The 18577-nt window shown below is 37.1% G+C and overlaps 1 protein-coding gene across 7 annotated transcripts in view; it reads right to left on the reverse strand.

Moving 5' to 3' along the window:
- Window positions 1–18577, reverse strand: part of NCALD (neurocalcin delta) — a 370293-nt gene that overhangs the window by 128354 nt on the left and 223362 nt on the right. For 6 of the 7 annotated variants that reach the window (XM_038555233.1, XM_038555228.1, XM_038555227.1 and 3 more), the window contains exon 4: window positions 17138–17225. The exons of the other annotated variant lie outside the window; for it this stretch is intronic. The gene's annotated coding sequence lies outside the window, so the exon portion shown is untranslated. The remainder of the gene's footprint in view (window positions 1–17137; window positions 17226–18577) is intronic. 7 annotated transcript variants of the gene reach the window in all.

Genomic DNA, 18577 nt, shown 5'->3' on the forward strand with positions numbered 1-18577 from the left:
AAGATACTATTTCCACAAAAGACTTAAACCGTAGCCTACACATATATTTTGAGTTTTACATGTTATGTCTGCGCAGTGGCCAAAATGCCAGGTATTGTTAGCACAACAGTTCTCAAGTAGTCGATCCACTTCTGCAGAAGTTATGAAATTATTCAGCATGGGGCTATAAAGAACAATTTCATCAACCAAGATAAATCGTATATAACATTTTGTTGGGACTTTCATGCACCTTTTTGATAAGCCTTGAATCAAATTTTCCTGTATCAAATTTCTCAAATATTTACTTACTTTATTTACTGTGCCCAGGAAACAGACATCATAATATGTTATTTTACAATTCAAAAATTAAGGAAATTAAAAACAGAAAATCCACCAGGTCATCAGCATGGGTACAAGACTAATTCACCAGGAGAAAGGAGGTCTGTATTGGATGGCCTGGTCTTTTTAACTCAGACTCCTCAAGACTCAAATTCATATCCTTAACTAACATGTTCCCCATCATAAATGTGATTGCTTCAGTTGCTTAGGTGTATAGAACAATGACTCCTTTCCTTACTAGAAAGCAGTGCTGGAAATGAGAGTTTTGGAGGATGTGCAGAACAAATACCTAATAAGAAAACATTTTCCCACAGCTCCTGCTTTACCTCGGAAGATGCTCTTCAATTTTGATTTGGTTGTATATATATATATTTTTGTTGTTGTTGTTGTTGTTGTTGTTCTATATATATAAATATATACTTGCTACAAGTCACTTTGTTCACATAAGGTTCATAAGAAATAAACAAGAATCAAAATCACATGAAGGAATCCACTTTTTTTTTTTTTTTCCAGGTCCAACGATCTAAGTTGTTACTTTGCTTGAATCATTCCAGGATCCAGCCAAGGTCTGTGAGCTGAGCTGTCAGAGGTACATTAACTCAGTGGTCATACCATGTGATGAATACTCTTCTGGAAGAGGCTGACTCACCATAGCTGCTGCTGAGATTCAAAGACTCTATACAAGTGTTTGACTGGGTCCAAACTTTGATATGGTCTTGAAAATTCTGAAAAATCAAGGCATGTGAAAAGTGCTTTTGTGTGTTCTCTTTCTTTCTCTCTCCTTTTGAGGAGGAAAGGTCTGGAGAAATAGTTTCTCCATGGTTCTGCCTCTAAAGAGAGCCAACTATAAAATGTAGAAGAGAAAATAAGTAGGTAAAAAGGAAAGGGAAATCCAAGGGACAGTGCTCCAAAAGAAAAAAGAAGAAAAAAGTTTTCGTAAGTTACTTAAAGAACATCTGGCAGAAATTGACCAGAAAATACATTTTCAGATGAGTGTTCTTTTTAAGTCTGGAAGGAAACCAAACCTTATTATAAATATCCTAGTTGAGGTTTTAGAAGAACAGTATATGAGGCTGCATTTCATGTACATTGAGGGCAATTTAATTCTTGGGTTTTTCCTAATTTCATTCCAGGATAGGGCAATCAATAGCATTCTTGGCTCAGCTTGACAAAGAGCTTCTTGTCTTGTGGCTGACTCTGTTCTCTTGAATGTATGGCCCATACCCAGTCTTCTCTGAGCCTCCTAGTTCCTGTCCTCTTTTGGAAAAGATAGAAACCATATCTGTACTCCCCTTTAGAGAGCACTATTTTTAAATAGAAAAAGCTGGAAAAATACAAAGCAATACAGAAGGTTGGCCAATCTGATTGGCTTTTGTGCGTTTGACTTGGCTTCTAACATAACCCTCTTACCCCTGCAAACAAAATTCTATGGTATTAGGACTCAGCAGCTTTTATAGGAGTCCAGTGCAATGCGTGTTGGACTCCAATACCATGCATCCCTCCAACACACATACAACAGGGCTGTGACCATCTGCAGGCACTTACTTTAGCTGTGTGCCAGGGAAGATGTTCTCAAACAGAGATATTTTAATCCTCTGGAATTCAGATTTTTTTAAAGAAAATATTTGCTCTTTAAATATGATTGACCCTTGCACATGTGTGGGTTTGAATCAATCATATATATATAATGATAAAGGCAAACAAATGTCCTTCCCTCTCTTTATTAAGTGTGAAGGGATGTTAGAGAAAACCTAGATCTTTCTAATTCCTTCTGTCTGATAACAGTAAATTAATTTTTCATGCCAAAGCTATGTATCAAGGAAGAGCTCACATGTTCAGAGCATAATCCCATTAGCAGCAAGTTTATTGAGGAATACCATTTCTTTGCCCCTTCAAGCTGCTCCTCGAGTGTATCAAATCAGTTCTCATACCATGAATGAGTCTGGGAGACAAAAAAAAGGAGGGTCTCTGCAAAGTCTCTCACCTTTCATTTTACGCTCTGCTTCTGTGAGCAACTGTATTCCCCTCCGGTATTCCTCCCACCCCACCCCTTTGTTTTCCTGCTACTCTCTCTCCAGCACTCTCCTCTGCTATTCACTCCCATTTTTTAAGCCAGAAAAATACCTTTGTTTACTTCTTCCCTCTCCTTTGGGCATATCATTAGTGTTACTCAAGAAAATTTTAGGTACTGCATAGTTATGGTAGATTTGGGTTGTCTGTTTGTAATATGCATTATAAATAATACAATTGGCATATCAAATCTGTAATTTCACAGCTATTATGGCTTAGGGCAATGTAAGTTCAAATATAAAAAGGGAGTGTTTTAAAGAAAGATATTAGGTAAAAATAGTATAGTTGGACTGTGGGTATGTTAAAAATCATGAAGATGGGACACAGACGACTAAAGCTTGGGAAACACTATTTAATGGAAATGATTTGAAACTAAGAAGAACAGGGCATGATGTCAGCTTCTGGCCATATTTCCTCCTTCTTTGCAAAGCCCTGAGCTTAGGGCAGAGGGTGGGAATGCAGCTGTTACAGAGGCTGGGATTCACAATTTCACACCAGGGACCAAAATATGTAAGAAATGTTTCTGAATGGATAAATCAAACTCTTATCCTGCTATAACCAAGGATAATATTACCATTGATTTAGAGTTAGAAGCACTCTGATAAAATCCTTTCAGTTTAAAAGCTAAAAAGCACAGAGAGGTGACATGATTTAGTTAGTATCATCCCAGTGAATAGTAGCGGAACTAGAACTCAAAGCCCAAAGTCTGCTCATTCTAAATCTTTCTACTACTTTGTTCTTGACAGGTGAGTCTTTCTCACCCCCAAGTCTTATCTATTTCTGATTATATCTAGCTAGATTTAAGGGAGTAGCAGGAAGTAAAATCAGAGAGGCAATATAAGGTGGCAGGGGAGATTATATCAGGACTTGTAGGCCAGTATGACAACTTTTGGGGGATTCAGCCAAAAGGTGGAGCTAATAGTTGTATCTCCTTCAGACAAAAGAGCCAGAGGAAGTGACATAAGCAGAGAACTGTCACTAGGACAATTCTGATAATATTGCTATCATAGAGTTCTCTTCTCAGAGCCCTCTTTTAAAATGTGTTATTTTGGAAAAAATGTTTTATTTGGAATAATTTTAGTTTACAGAAAAGTTGCAAAGGTAGTATGTACAGACAGTTCCCATATACCCCTTACCCAGCTATTGCTAACATTTTACACAGCCATGGTGTGGTTATCAAAACTAAGAAATTGATATCGGTGAAACACTATTAAGTAAACTATACAGGCTTTCTCTGGATTTCCTCAGTTTGGTTTTTTTTTCCCCCTAATTATTTCATTGTTCTTCCAGGATACAGCCTAGGATACCATACTGCATTTGTCACAAGTTCTCCTGAGTCTCCTCCAAGTTGTGACAGCTTCTGGTCTTGTTTTCATGACTTTGACACTTTAGAAGAGGTCAAGTATTATGCAAACTTTCCCTCAATTGGGTTCATCTCATGATTAGACTGGGATCAGGGATTTGGGGAAAGAATACAACCATGATGAAGTGCCCTTCTCATTGCATCATATTAACAGATAAATGCCACCAGTATGACTTATCAACAGTGATATTAACCTTGATCACTTGCTTAAGGTGATGTCTATGAGGTTTACCCACTGAAAATTTTCTCTCTTCCTTTCTATGTTCTGTTTGTTAGAAGTGTGTCATTAAGTCCAGGCTACACCCACAGAAAATTAAGCTCCACATCCTGGATGAAGAACTATCAAAGAATCTGTGACATACATTAAAACTATCACAGTAATTAGTAAATATTTTTAGGGAAATACATTGAGGCTATGCAAATATTCTCTTTCTCCTTAAATATTTGCCAACTGATCCTAAGATTCACCAGTACATCTTGCCTGCAGCAATTATTGCTGTGATAGCTAATCACAATCTTATATTGCCCATTTTCTTCTATTTATAGTTTAGAATTCATCTGTTAAAAAAATGCTCCTTCTTCCATTTATTTATTTATTTATTTAATCATTTATTTATATCTCTATGGACTCATGAATATTTATTTTATTCTTTCAGTGATAATCTCACATTATTATCACTTATTTTTGCTAAAATTGTTCCAGCTTTGTCTATAGAGAACTTTAAGGTTGACTCCTGTTATCCTTTTGTCATGCTCTATCTTAAAAAAAAGGTGGGGGGGCTTTAGCACTTTCAAACTTTCTAGCATTATAAGGTACTCCAAATTTGTCTTGCATTTTCTCTGCCTTAGCTCTAAAATCAGCCATTCCTTCAAGGAAACTTGGTTTCTTTGACTGGAGAATGGTATTTAGAAACCAAGATGTAGGAGGTGGATGGGTTCATTTTTATTGGCGTGTCATTGCTTCTAGGCTCTCTCAATAGACAGCCAGAAAATATATACATGTATATGAACCTACATATATACAAATATAATTATCAATATTAATTTCTGTGTATTTGTATATATAAAATATGTACACATATGTGTATATGAGTATATATGAGTATACACACATACATACATATGCATTTATTTGTATAAATGTACATATATACACACATATAAGTGTGTGTATTTATGTATATGTATATATATATATATCAGTATAAATATAAGATTATACTGATATCCCCAGAGCTACTGTGAATCAACTGGCCTAATATTGATACACAGTGTCAACTAAAGGCTCCACCTTGCCTCTGAAATCCTATATTAGCAACTATTATGGGTTGAATTGTGCCCCAAAAAAGATATGTTGAAGTCTTAACCCACAGTACCTCAGAATGACCTGATTTGAAAATGAGGTTGTTGCAGACATAAAGATGAGGTCATACTGGAATATCCTTAATCTATTATGACTAGAGCCCTTAGAAGAAAAGGAGAAGACAGAGACATAAAAGAAAGCCAGCCATATGGAGACAGAGGTGGGGAGTGGAGTTATACTGCCGCAAACCCAGGATAGCTGGAGGCTGCCGGAGATGAGAGACAAGGAAGTATTCTTCCCTAAAGCCTCTGGAGGGAGCATGGTCCTACCAACACTTTGGTTGCAGACTTCTAGCCTCCAGAACTGTGAAAGAGTAACTTCTGTAGTTTTCAGCTACCAGTTTATGATACTTTGTTACGGCAGCCCTAGGAAACAGCACTTACATACTTTGATAATATTTTCTACCCTTTACAATCTGATAACACACAAATTATCCACTTTACTCCAAAGGCTATCTTAGTAATACCACATTTTTTTCCCAAAGATTTTATTTATTTATTCATGAGAGACACACAGAGAGAGAGAGAGAGAGGCAGACACACAGGCAGAGGGAGAAGCAGGTTCCATGCAGGGAGCCTGATGCAGGACTTGAACCCAGGCCCCCAGGACCATGACCTGGGCTGAAGGCAGGCACTAAACCACTGAGCCACCCAGGGATCCCCAGTAATACTGCATTTAAGACCATCTGGATCTTTCCGAGACTTCTGTCCTTGGTAGCAAAGATGGTATCTTATTTTTTGTTACATTGCTATCATCCAATTCAGTGCCAGGTACAAGTGTTCACTAAATGTTTGCTATTTGAACACCTATAGGCCTCCTCTGCCAACCTGTTAGACTAGCCAGGAGAGTTTCCTTTCTAATACCACTTTTTTTTCTTTTTGGCCTTAAGATCTGCTAGGTAAAGTTCATTCATCTGTCTTTCCTTCCTTCGTTCCTTCATTTCTTCCCTCCTCCCTCCCTCTCACCATCCCTCAAACTAATATTCACTGGGCACATACCATGTGCAAAGATTAATTTTAGACACTAGAGAATTAACAGGGAACAAAAGAGACAAAAATCCTTGTCATCTTGGACACTTACATTCTAATGAGGGAGAAAAATCTAGAATCTGAATTACAAATTACCCTATATCTAAATGACAAATAAGTAGTGACACAGAATGATAGGATGTACTTTGGGAATGATTTCCATGGGTTATCTGGCCAACTGTGGTCTGTCAGCCTCGTTCCCCAAACCAAAGCCCCCAGCTGAAGAGCTGCACTTTCCTACTCAATTTTTAAATTATTCTCCTCTCCCTAAGAAGGAGAGGGGGCTGAGAGAGAAGGGGAGAAAAAAAAAACTGGCCAGAAAAAAGAGCAGAAAGGAAGGAATGAGAATACTGATTCTCCTACAATGTATTTTAACGCCAACCCCTCCCTCCCGAGCTGTGTCAGGCTGAGTACCTTATCTATGGTAATGTCTTTGTTATAATTACATCATTAATTGAAAATACAACTGCATAATAATAATGGCTAGTCAGTACTGAGAGTCTGCTGTGTGCCAGGAAGTGGTCTAGACACTCACCAACTTGATCCCACTTAGTCCTCACCACAATTCTATGAGACAAGCATTATAATTTTTCATTTTACAGATGAAGAGCTGGATGTTCAGAGAGGTAAAATCACTTGCTCCAAATCTTACAGTTAGTAAACTGTCCAGACACAGATGTCAGTATGTCAGACTTCAAAGTACTGACCCTTCCTCCTGTTTTTAGGGAACCCTACCTCCCCAATAGGTGGCACCAGGTGGCCAGGGCTGCCACCCAACACAACTTTCAAACAAAATTCCTTCCGTGAAAATGTTCTCAACAATGGACTTTCTTGCTGACCCTGTCCCTTTCAGCACTTCATTGTGAGGAGTTTTTTTCTCCTAACTCTTCTGTCCCACTGCTGTCTCCCTTGGTTACTGGGGTAACAGATATCTTGGGTGATATTTGATGGATTTCTTATGGCCATGGCCTCTTTATCTTTCCCAGCACCTCTCAGCCTTTTAATTGTCTAGTTATTTAAGCCAGCATGGAGCAATTTTCCAAAACATCCAATTTGCAAGTGCACAGAAGGATCTAGGTCCATAATTAATTAGTGATTCTAGGACACAATAAGGGAAAAGCAAAGCCAAAGATGTGGAAAGGACTGAAAACTAAAACTACAAGAAGAAGATACACACATTCCAGGACCCTTCCCCAAAAGGGGCAAAGAATTGAATAGTCTGCTCACTAATTCAAATCCTCAAAGCCCCTCCATGCATTTCGGGATTGAACATCAATCATTGGGTGACAGTCACAAGTGGAACATCTCCCCCTCCAGGTTAAATGGCTGCTTCTGTTCTTTAGCACTGAACTGATTCTTTCCCCATTGTTTTCATGGGAAAATGTTGGCCCCTCTTTCCTCCCACAATTGTTCAAGCCTCTTCAGAGACCGTCTTTCCTGCAAGATGGCCCCAACTCCTGGGATTTCTCACTCATCATCAGAACAGAGGGCAACTTAGAACACGAAGATTGAAGTGACCCATCTAGGATGACTATGGTGGCTGAGAAAGTGAAGACAGTAAAAGAATGCCAGGATTCTCAGATGTACAGTTACTATTCCAATTTGGAGAAGAAAGGAGGGCTTTGGCAGAAGTCTTTCAAGGTCAAATTTTCCCCAGACACCAACTCATTCTCTAATACACATGAGAAGTGTAAATGGTAGGAGAGTGCTAACACTGCTATTAGTGAAAGTGTTACATTTTCATTAGGAGGAAATAAAGATGATTTCTTTTGGGGGTTTTTTGGTTACATTTTTCTTAGGAGGAAATAAGGATTCTCCTGTATGGTTTTTGGTTATTATGGACTCTCCTATTGTCCGAAAGAAACAAGAAGTCTGAAGAGTATTAGGGCAAGTTCCCACATCTCACAGGGGTGACATCACCACCATCACATACTTGCCAGCAGTGGAAATTAGAAGACTTCTATAGAATATTAGAGTTGTGGGAATCTTTCACTACTTTTTCTTACCTATAGCCTAATTTCCTTTTGGTTCTAGACTGAACTAATACCAACTTTCAGGGCTGATCTCTGTACTTGAGGGAGTATACCTAAACCCACCCTACCAAGCCACAGTAAGCACTTTGGTTACCACCGTGGCAATGAATACAAGCAAGGTTAGATAAAAAGGAAAATAAAAATAGCCCCTAAGACATTTATAAGACAAACTAGTTGCTGCTGCTGCTCCAAAAAGTAAATAACTATGATGCATGTTGCTAAGCAATGCTGCATTTTCAGTCCTTAATAACTCCATTAGTAACAAAGGATGACAAACTACATTTTGAGATTGATGAGATGCTGTATCTTGCTTCTGCAAATAATTGGCCTCAGCAACCATGGCTTCTAACTCAAAGCAAAAATGATTATCCTTTGTCCTCTAGCTGGGATGAATCTTAGAACTCAGTGGTGTATGTCCTATTGGAAAGTCTAAGGGTTCTTTGCTAACCCATCTCCCACGGTTAAATCTTAAATTAAAAAAGTACATGAACTGATAAATAAGCACACATTTTTTCCTCAGAATTCCTCTCCTTGGTCATTATATATGTGTAGATAATGAGTCCTTGAAAATTGTGAGTTTTAAATACCATACCCTTAAAGATTTGTAATACAGTCATTCTACAGATATCCATCCTTCTGATTCAAAGATAATGCTGCTGTGGGGGGTTCTGTGTGAGGGTGACCAACTCTGCAGACAGTCCCAGATCCTGTGTTGATGACAACTACTCCTTGGTTTATAGATGCTAGAATGTTGCTCAGAATGAGCTGCCCACTAATGGCTTCTTGCCCCTTTCCCCCCAGAAGTATTAGGCAGAAATAGTCTGCAAGAAAATAACCTCTTCAGAAGGATTCTATCAATGGAAGGCTGGAATTTTTCATCTCCTTAGATGAGCACTGCTGCATAAGAGACTCTACTCTCTGAAAGAACAGAGAGTCTGGAACCAGACTTTCTAAGGTAAATCTCAACTGCACAATTTCCCATTGAAGTGACTTTGGGCAAATTAATGTCTTCCTGGCTCTACTTGCAGTGATTAAGTAAGTTGATATATGCAAACTGCTTAAAACAGTGCCTCCTTCTGGCACCTTTTGGATCTGGAGCAGAATTATCTAAACATTTGTAAGAATCTTCAAATACCTCCATAGTCAAAACAAGCAAATACTTCAGTTTGTAAAGGAGGATATAACTAACTCAGAATGGAACCTTAGGATCTGTATTTGCTGCTTTTATATTTCAAAGGAAGCCACTGATCTAAAGAAGCTAGAAATTGCCAAAATTTGAATTCCTATAACATCAAACTGTTACCAATTATGGTTCTGGTCATATGCCATATGTTTCCCAGAAATAACAAATGTTCCATGGAAAAATAAGTGGTTAATAAGGGTGGGAAACCATATAGTAAATGTCCTTGTTTTTCTTGGCTGTTAACTTTAAAATAATGAAATATTCGATGAAAAGGGGCAGCCCCAGTGGCCCAGGGGTTTAGCGCCGCCTTCGGCCCAGGGCCTGATCCTGGAGACCTGGAATCGAGTCCTGCATCAGGCTCCCTGCATGGAGCCTGCTTCTCCCTCTGCCTGCCTGTCTCTCTCATTCTCTCTCTCTCTGTCATGAATAAATAAATAAAATCTTAAAAAAAAAAAAAAAAAAGAATCCAACTGCAGTGACTTCTTACCACTTCAGAAAGATACTCTTGAACTACTGAAAGTTAGAAATCTATGTTCAAATAGCATCATCAAGTAATTTATTCTGAATCTCTTACATTTTAAATTTTGAAGTGTTCTTCACGTCCCAGGTGCTTTTCCCAGTAGAAATTACAGTGGTAGATGTTAAATTACCTCCATGTGGTGCTCATTTTCAGAAATACAATTTTAGACTGCTGAAGACTTTCAATGTGTCCCCTTGAGCAGCATAAAAGAAAGGCTTTAAATATAGTTTTGTTTTTGTGGTTTTTTTTTCTTCTAGCAATACATTTCTATCAGACAATTTCTCAATATTGCTGTTTAACAGGCTAAGTTAAACTCCTATTATTTTACTTAAGTGAATTTGAATGCAGTGAGTTTTTGCAACATCCAGTGAGAGGAAATTAAATTACTAAGTGATCTTCACTTATAAAAGCCATACCAGCAGTAAGAAGAAGGGGGTATGTTTTATTTCAGTAGCTTTTAAACTAAAGAGAAGTATTTTTTTTAAATAAATGAGACTGATATTCTCATTCCTTCCTATTTTCTGATATAGTAAGGTATGATAAGTAAGGTATGATAAGCCTGTAGATGTTAAAAATTGATCAAGAACTGATCCAAGCTAATTTGGAGACAAGTGCTATTATCTATAGCATGATACTTATACATTTAATAAATGTGCTTACTATGTGATGGGTAATGCGAGGGGCTGGAATTATAATGATGAAAAAAGCAGATCCAGGCCTTGTCCTCTTGGAGCTTATCGTCTGGGGCAGTGCTATTTTAAGTGTGATCTGTGGACCAGAACCACCTCATGAACAATTCTTATCAGACCACAACAAGACAGGTTACAGATATTGGAAGTACCTGTTTAGATATTTTTACAGTAGTTAGACATTGCTGCAACATCCAAATGCGTGATTGAGTGGACTTATCTCATTGAATGGAGTATAGATGGGGGTATATGCAGAACTTGCATACTAAGTTTTACACAGAGAGGTCTAAGTACTGATCATGGACAAGAGGATACATATCGGCATGCAAAGGATTGGAAATAAAAAAAAAAAATCTAGCCCTCCCCATCAATAGTTTGAAAAGCACTACTCTAGGGCTTTCCAAGCATTATAGGAAAGAGAGAAAGAGGGATGGAATGGAAGAAAGGAGGGAGGAAGAGAGAGGGAGAGAGAGAGAGAGAAAAAAAAAAAGAAAAGAGAGGAAGAGAAAGGAAGAGAGTTTAATTCCAACTGAGAATATTTGGCAAAGTTCCACGGAAGAAATGATTCTTTAGCATGAATTTGAACTTCAAGGGTTAAAGATCACAGCATGAGAAAAGCTATGAACGCAGAAAAGTGCAAGGAGATGTTCGTTATGCTACTCAGGCCACCTAGTTCATAGCTGTCAGAGAGAGATATGGGGATGGGAGCAAACGGAGGTAAAGAAGAGGAATCTGAAAAGGGGGATTGTAGTCAGTTGGTAGAAAGCTTTGTAATACCATGAAAAAGAACTGAACTTTATTTTTGAGACAATTGGTAGTTTTTAAATATTCCTGAGCAAGATAGGAAAATAAAAGAAAGCTCTATTTTATAAAATAATATTGGTCCTCATCTGAACTATATGCAACATTTTGAGGCAGGAGGCCTTGAGGTAAAGTAAATAATAACAGTAAAAAGGAATTTGAAAAAATAGTTGCCCTAATGGTGCTATATATTAGTCACATGTCTAAGTAAATGTATGCAATATTAAGTCTTCCCAGGCATGACAGCATAGTAAAACACCACTTTAGAAGATCTAATCATGCATGATTGAAATGATTTTGAAATGCCATTTTTTAGCTTAACAGTGACAGAGAGAAGACACATTCTTCCCATTTTCAGAAACTTTGATTAAACCACAGATATTAAGGGAACATTAAACCAATATATTATTGTAATAACTTACCCTAAAATGTCAAGTGCCATCACTAAAGGACACAAGAGTGGCACTTTTTTCCCCTCTGTTGTTCTCATCTTCCCATAAAACTAGAATTACACTCATTAAATGTGCCTCATTTAAGTTTCTATGTGTCACCAAAAGCCTGTTAATTCTTGTAGCTGACTGAGTTGGAGTCCTTTTAAGATTCCCATAAATGTATATTTTTTTAAAAAGAGGTAAGCCACTAAGTTTTAAAGTTTTAAACTTTGAGGGTAAAATTTTATAAGGTTTTAACAAATAAAACAAGCCTCTCAAAGTGTAGGCACACTCCCCCATAGAAAAATGTATTACCATGTAAGGATTTCATATGTTTGGGTAAAAATCTAATTCGTTACCCTTCTAATTCTGGTTTCATAATATTATTTTTAACTGCTATGTAAGAACTATAGGTTAATAAAGATACTATCCCACTAAACTGAAAGCCATATGTTTAGGATTGACCGTGTTTGCAATACAACCATAATACAAAGCTAGAACACAGCATTGGGAGTCACTGATTATGATATACTAAAGCAGTGGTTCTCAATCAAGAGTGACTTTGTCCCTCTCAGGAGGCATCTGGCAATACTAGAAATCACTGTCATGACGGGGAGATACCACTGGACCAGAATGCTACCAAACATTCTCCACTGCGGAGGACAGTCCCTGGTGACAGAAGGAACTGATCCAAAATGTCAACAGTGCTGCAGTTAAGAAAGCCTGTACTAAAGGATCCCATTAACACTTTCATTATTCTTCTTGGCATACATGGAAACCATCACTTTGATTCATGCAATCTGAATTTCAGAAATAAGGACATTCCCAGACACCAAAACACATAATTATTATGCCTCCCTTTGCAGGAATGAACTATCCTTTGATTTCTGCAAGCAAGATCTGAAGGTGACTCTCAAAGTTACCCTCATTTAATCCCATCAATGGTGATACTTTATATATACTTTATATGCAGATATACAAACACTGCCATCAAGAAATCTTCAAGCAGATCTTGAGAAAAGACAGAAAACTGAAAGTTCCAGATATGTATGATTTTCTGAATTGTAAAGTCACTTATAATTTTAAGACGCACCGTCAATTAAATAACAGCTTTTGGCAATGTGGCAAAGAAATACCTTTCCTCAAATGTGTACATTGATTGTTAAGATGTGAATCTCTTTTAGAGATGGTAAATGTGCAAAATCTACAAAGTATATTAAGTATATAGTAATGCATACTAAACTCTTTGTGTTAAAATAAACTCTGAAATATTCTCTTAGATCCTTCTCCATCAATGTTAGCTTCCGTTGTTTTCATTTAAGTCTTTTTTATTGCTTTTTATCGTCTTTTATTGCTTTTTATCGTCTTCCGCCCTCCACTCCAAGAAGAGGAGGGAAGGTGCAAGATGGGCTGAGGTATCACTGGATCCTCAGAAACAAGAATACAAATCTCACAGCTTTCCTCTCTTATGTTCCTCTCTTGGAGTTTCTCCAAAGTCTTTAACTGTGACTTAACATAAAGAACACCTGTGCTAAGCACAGTCTCAGCACTGCTAGAATGTATCACTTTATTATTTTTTAAAATATTTTATTTATTTATTAATGAGAGACACAGAGAGAGAGAGGCAGAGACACAGGCAGAGGGAGAAGCAGGCTCCATGCAGGGAGCCCGACGTGGGACTCGATCCCGGGTCTCCAGGATCACAACCCGGGCTGCAGGCGGCGCCAAACCGGTGTGCCACTGGGGCTGCCCGAATGTATCACTTTATTTAACCAAATGAAGGAATAACTACACTCAGATGCAATATAATACATTTTTTAAAATTATTTCTAAAATCTCACCTAGAGACTACCCACACCACTCATGAAGAAGCAAAAATTACTATAAGACCCATATATTTCCTTATTGGCATGTTATCTACTTGTTCCACTAGAATTTAGGATCCATGTGAACAGGGATTTTTGTCTTGTGTTTACTGGTAGAATGAGTGAGTGAGTGAGTGAATGAATGAATGAATGAATGAATATCATCTCCCAAAGAGCACCATTATTATAAAATCACAAACTTCTTTTATTTTCACACTGGTGATAGAAGACAATAGGACTCATTCTGTTGTAAACTATTTATGTTCATTCATTTTCTACTAAGTCTTTCATGATCTGCCCCTGCCACCTTTCTAGCTTTCCCTCATATCACGTCCCTTCTGCTCTCCAGCAACACTGGCTTTGGTTCAGTTCCCAGTAAATTCTATGTTCCCTGCTACCTTAGAGCTTCTGCTCAGAACACTCGCCTCCATGTTCCCAACCTCTGCAAATTTCTTCAGGGAAGTCTTCTCTGATCACCACTTATCTAAATGTAGTGCCTGTATTTTACGGTCTGTTTCCCATTAGTTTTTTCCCCATCATAGTAATAATCACATTTGTAAAATGTGGCAACTATTTGATTAACATTTCTATCCCATCCCACACCACTAAACTATAGGCAGAAACCATACCTGTCTTGTTCCCCACTAATATCGCCATCATTTAACACAGTGCGCATCATATAGCAAGTACTCCATAAATATTTATTGGATGAATAAATATGTTTCTAGGAACATTATGTTACCAAATATACAAGTCCGGTTTAGACTATAACATTCTCCGCTACAGCCCAGGTTAGTAGGCACTTAATCAACACTTTTTGGTTAATTGAAATCATTTATCTACTGTCATTAAACTATGTGCTCCTAAGTGTACATGACACTAACAGAACATGTTGCAAAATTGCTGAAAAATCAATTACTCTCTTTCTATTCTTCTTTTCTACATACTAATAAAAATGCAACTTGGTTTGTTTTTTTTCCACTAAATTTATTAGCTATTTTGGCATTAAGAACATGACTGTGTGGAAAATGGTTGTCAGGGAATCAATTATTTGGATGATCAGTATTTGTCTCTATTTGAAAACATCTGGAAGCATACTTTAATTATCCCTTAGATATTTGGCATCTTGTGTTCTCAGCCCCTGAAATAATCTCCCCCCCATTACTATTCTAGAAACAAAGATATTCTGTTGACACAATAGGTGTTTTGTTTTGTTTCGTTTTGTTTTTGATAGAGGAGAATTTATAGGACGTTGAAAATAAAAAGTAGTACACTCCCAGGCTAAAAGGATTAAGATAATATTTTTTAAGAGGAGAAGGAAAGGGGTCTTTAATGCAGAAAACTAGAGAAAAATATAATTCCATGTAATATATAACTGAGAAGCTATTTACATAGGAAGCCTTGGGGAAAATATGGATTTCTTGGGGGATCCAGACAAAATGACTCTAACTGATAAGAGCTAAAGAGAGATAACCAGATGACAGGAAATTGGAAATAATTGTAAACCTGGAGTCTATTCATATACTTAACCTTAAAATAGTTTCTTTACATATATCTTTCCTATCTATTGCAATCAGGATCTCTGTCACTAGGTAAGAATAACTGAAATTCTTGAAAGCACAGGAAATGGGGCAAGATTTGCTAACTTAGGTCATCCATTTGGAAAGCCCCAGTTAGGAGGTTTAGCCTCAGTTATAGAGGTCATTCTCATCACTGCCTTGTCCATTCCTCTCTCAAGACAACAGAAGCTGAGCAGGAAGTGGCTCCTTCACTGCCTCAAGACCTTTCCTGTCAATTTCTCATCCAGATTGTACTCCTTTGGATCTGGAAGATGCCTTGAATATGCAGCATGAACTCCTATAGCCTAGCCTCTCTTTGCTTCACATAAACCAGAGATGAAGTAGAGTGTAGCTGGAGCTCACTCACACAGAGAATCTACAGTAAGCTCCTGGCCTTGAGATCACAGAAGAGAGATCTGCATGCTTGAGGAGGGACAGGGATCCCAGAAGCTAATAGCAGACATATTGATCCTCTGCATCTCCATGTCAAGGGGATTGTTCTTATGTTGAACCATACTCATGTTTTCCTGTCTTTTGAGCAAGAACACACATTTTCTTATTTAGTTTGATGTCAGAAAGATCTGAGGAACTAATGCAATGGCTACTGTCATATTTATGGTTGTGATAATCATAAGTACTTCAACCAGACTATCACAAGAAGAAAGAGCCTTTCAGACTGCCTTGGCCTCTAGGAGAAATGCATTAGGGTTGAGGCTTAGTTCTCAATGATATGAAAAAAAAATTAAAGTTTGCTTATCATGATCTCTATTTTATTACTATCCTATGTATCTCATTAAAAGGACTGGCCAAAAAAAAAAAAAAAAAAGGACTGGCCTATCAGGTTTGGAATACAGACCTTTCACTTTCACTTTCTTGGTACAGCCAGATAAACCATGTTGTTCATCTAATACCTAAACCACAGAGACTTAATGGGATAAAGAAAGTAGGATGAGAAAGGGCTGAATACACTTAAATTTCATTTGACATCAACTTATTTCCCTTCCCTGAGACATCAGGAAAATACAAAATAAAGTTTTGTTCTAACCCACATTTATTTTATTTTTGCTATTTGTTCTTCATTTAAAACTATCTGGTCAAGTAAACATTAGAATAATATTCATATCTTGTTTATAAACAGCTATAAAAAAGTATTACCAGGGCCTAAGCCATATTATTACCTTCCCTATAAATCTTGTCTGGCTCTCATCTGGCTAATAGCATATCTTGAAAAATTTCCAAGAACTTCATATACCAGTAGATTTTGCTTCCTGAAAAGCCAATTTCCTAAATGTTCAATGAGATGGCTTTCGAGACCCACATCAACAAATTAGGAAAGTAATAATTTTCCTATCTTAACAGGAAATACACTATTGTGCATGTTGCTGCCCTAATTATACCATAATAGAATTTGAAAAAAATTGTTTCTGAATTAAAAAAAAACATCCCATTTACTTGCTGCACAATATCCTCTTCAATTTTCCATACCAAAAGAGTAGATTTAGAAAGTATAGAAGGGCACATATATATTGCTTTTTTTTTCCAGGAAGAAAATCAGGGTTTTACTTCATGATCATGTCCCCTGTTTATTATTATTTTTTAACTAAATTTCTTACACTTAAATAAAGTTTCCATTTAATCAGAGTCACTGGAAGAGAATAGATTTTTTAAAAAATGAGAAGGGGTACATAGTGTTCTTGTCACTAACATACAAATTCATCAAAAGTTAAAGTAGAAATGTATACATTGTGACAGAGATAAATGGCAGATTAATAAACTCACATTTTTTATTTACCAGATAGCAAACATATAAACACACAATTACCCAACAGGATGCAATGTTTTTGCATTCTGAATCATAACTTAATAATAATCACAATTTAACCAGACATTCGAGAGGTTAAAAAAGGAACTCACAATATTCAGTCAGGCAGCACCTGGGATCACAGAGCCTTCCACGGTATCACAACAGATTTTAATCACCAGCAGCTCTACGGCCCTGCAACTGAGATCACTCATAATTAATGAATATTTTACTTGAACATTTGACAGCTCAGTAAGCAGTTTAGGTAAGGCTGTTACTTTTATTTCTTCTGTAGTTGCCTTTGCAAACAGGAAACAGGAAACACACCTACAAGAACACTGAAATATCTCAGCCTAATTGGTCTTTGGTTCAAAATACCCAGGGTGAGTCTTATACCACAGGGGTGATAAGTCCAGTCCCCAAAAAGTATGGGACTTGGGTCCTAACATTTCACAGTTTAAAATCCTTTACATAGATGCTGTTCAGGGTATTTATTACAGAGAGAAACAGGCTTTCTTAAAAACATTCAGACCTTATGGCCTTAATCCTGGAAGGGCTATAAACTTCAGAATAAACTCATATATATACTAATATATATGTATGGATATATATTACATATAATATACATACATGTGTATATATATACATAAATATATACTATATAAGTAATATATTATTTTAAAATATATACATATATAAGTAATATATTATTTAAAGTAACGTATATATTTTTTCCTGGAGCATATATGGAAACTATCATTCAGGAATCTTTTGGCTGTGAATAACAGAAACCCTAACTCAAACTCATTTATTCAAGTAATAACAAAACAAGGAAATATTTTGCTTCATTGAGCTGGAGAAAAAATGTCCAGATGTAGGGCTGGTTTTGGAAAACAGAGGTTCACTATATCATTTGATTCTCTGCAATTCCCTTGGCACAGGTATTCTCTGAAGATTGATTTCGACTTTGGGTTGCCTCCCTTTGGTGCAAAAAAATACTAGCTGTAGCAGTTCAAGACTATGTATGTATCTTGCAAAAAGATACTGTTAGCACTCTGGCAGTCCCAAGTTCTGATTGCCCATCATTGAATTAGCCACTCTACTTAGCTGAATGGCTTTAAACCAATCAACGCTTATCCCTGGAGGTGAGAGTAGGATGGTTCCAGAGAAAAATCACATGGAAAGTCATTCAGGATACTGAAAGGAAAGGAAAAGAGATGATTGTGGAGGAAATCAACAAATGTCCACCACAGTGTCTGACAATAATCTGAAGATAGGTATTTGAGGATGTGCATCCATGAAAACACAAGCTCTTGAGTTATCTAGAGATGTCAACAGGAAAATGAGCTGAGGTTCAAGACATATTGAGGACCCAAATCTTTACATTCAATTGGAACTTTCTGTCAATGTTGGGTTTGCTCTCTGAGAAAATAGGTCAGAATATTTCCACTGCGTTTATGAAGTACATACACTCTAAAGTATATGAAGTGCTCTTGCATTTGATCTTCCATTTTGACATCCAAACACAACTCTGTAGCAGGGTTGGGGGGAGG

The sequence above is a fragment of the Canis lupus genome, chromosome 13 (genome assembly GCF_011100685.1).
Source record: "Canis lupus familiaris isolate Mischka breed German Shepherd chromosome 13, alternate assembly UU_Cfam_GSD_1.0, whole genome shotgun sequence".
Classification (NCBI taxonomy): domain Eukaryota; kingdom Metazoa; phylum Chordata; class Mammalia; order Carnivora; family Canidae; genus Canis; species Canis lupus.